At 36.7% G+C, this 1,840-nt stretch overlaps 1 protein-coding gene across 1 annotated transcript in view; it reads right to left on the minus strand.

The window, feature by feature from the left end:
• The window catches only part of LOC136830060 (uncharacterized), a 1,206-nt gene extending 719 nt beyond the window's left edge, over positions 1–487 (minus strand). Inside the window, exon 1 of the mRNA XM_067089266.1 lies at positions 449–487. The gene's annotated coding sequence lies outside the window, so the exon portion shown is untranslated. The remainder of the gene's footprint in view (positions 1–448) is intronic.
• Positions 488–1,840: the final 1,353 nt, after the last annotated feature.

Consider the following 1,840-nt stretch of genomic DNA (forward strand, 5'->3'; position numbering starts at 1 on the left):
TTATGATCACAGTGAGGGAAAAAACCAATAATATTTCCCAACAGTCTCCTAAGTTATTTTTCTCTTTGTTGTATGACATCGGTTGAAAATCTTGAAGACACTGTGATCACAAACAATAAGTCGCTATAATTCATATATATAATATATATATATATATATATATATATATATATATATATATATATATATATATATATATATATATGTATATATATATATATATATATATATATAATATATATATATATATATATATATATATATATGTATGTGTGTACTATATATATAAATAAATATATATATATATACATATATATGTGTGTGTTTATATATGTAACTGATTTTATTTGCATTTGTAGTGCATACATGTACATTTGTGTTAATACATTCAGATACACAATGTGATAAAGCTTAAATATACGTTTGCCTCTGTGTGCAAACTAGTTACCATTGTGGTGAATTAGAAGTGTCGAGGTCGAGGTCCGCCTGAGGACTGGATGCTGTCCCAGCCTCCATCTCAACTTATATACTATAAGTCCTTTAGCATTTTCCCCGCCACAGCATTTCACTCACACTCCTTTGGTAAGTCGCTCGATGAAGAAAGCGAGCTGGGAAATTCCTCCACGTCTCTGCCGCAGAGTTTCATTCGAAATTATTCAGCCATTCAGATGGACGAAGCACATTATGAAACCTCAATCTCTGCACTTTCAGTCGGCACGTTGGGTGACTGTTCGTCTCTCTGCTGCCCCGATTCACTTCCCGCTCGCTCCGTGGCGTTTCTTCTAGATATAGAGGCCAAAGGAAGCGGCAACCCAGTGCTCTTCTCTTGCCCGGTCCTGAAGTAAACGAAAATTAGAAAGGGATGAAAAAAAGAAGATGTGTTTAACCCTGAGGGAAACTTCAGACAGGCGATTACCCCAAAGTATTTAGCGAGTTTCGACATACTTTGATGAGCCTTCCGTGTAGGTATAGAGGCCCTACTGATCGCTGTAACACCAATATTAAGATGAAAAATTATCCTTCTAATGAAAATCAAGACCATGATAACACTCTGGGATAGATTATATAATTTACCTCTGCCAGAGTCGATGGCCAATGCTTTTGTAACGACATTGAATAGCATTAAATCAATATCATTAACGCTGGCATCAAAACTTCGTAGGTAAAATAGTTTGTGAGTTAATTCTTTGTTGATCTAGCTATTTGTCTCTTTATGCTAATTTACTTGTCATTTTCTCCTCTTTATCTTCTCTTTTTTTCGTATATAGCTATGCTGTCCTGTGATCACTATGGATGCCTATATGATAAATGATGTCGGCTACTCGTTGTTGTTTCATGTGAACATTAGCTCAAAACAGAAAACGGGAGCATATGAACATTCGCTCAAAACAAAAACGGGAGCAACAGAACTGAACCGGTAAAGAAAACGAGAAGGTTCATTAGGTCAATCAATTGCGCTGTCTTGTGGCGAACAAATCCCACAATTGGCCATAACTTCAACCGTCTCAGCTGATGGGCTAAAATTCATTTAGCATTCGAGAGCAGATTTGTAGGTTGGTGGCCGACTAAAATCAAGATGGAAAACGCCTTGGTTGATTTGCCCATCTAAGTTTGCTGCTTCCATTATCATTTTGCAGTAGCTGTCACCTTTTCCACGCTCGGGAATTCTGTCCTGTGGTAAAATTACTCGGCAAATCAGCGGTTACTTGTTTGTTCTACTACAGAGTGACTTATAGAGGAACACCAGGAATATCTAGCCACTTAGTTCTTTGAGGAATTTCTTTTATGTTTCTATTTATTAATGACCATAGCTCCTATGACGCCATCAGATCATTACACC

Source organism: Macrobrachium rosenbergii, chromosome 46 (assembly GCF_040412425.1).
Source record: "Macrobrachium rosenbergii isolate ZJJX-2024 chromosome 46, ASM4041242v1, whole genome shotgun sequence".
In the NCBI taxonomy this organism is placed as follows: Eukaryota; Metazoa; Arthropoda; class Malacostraca; order Decapoda; family Palaemonidae; genus Macrobrachium; species Macrobrachium rosenbergii.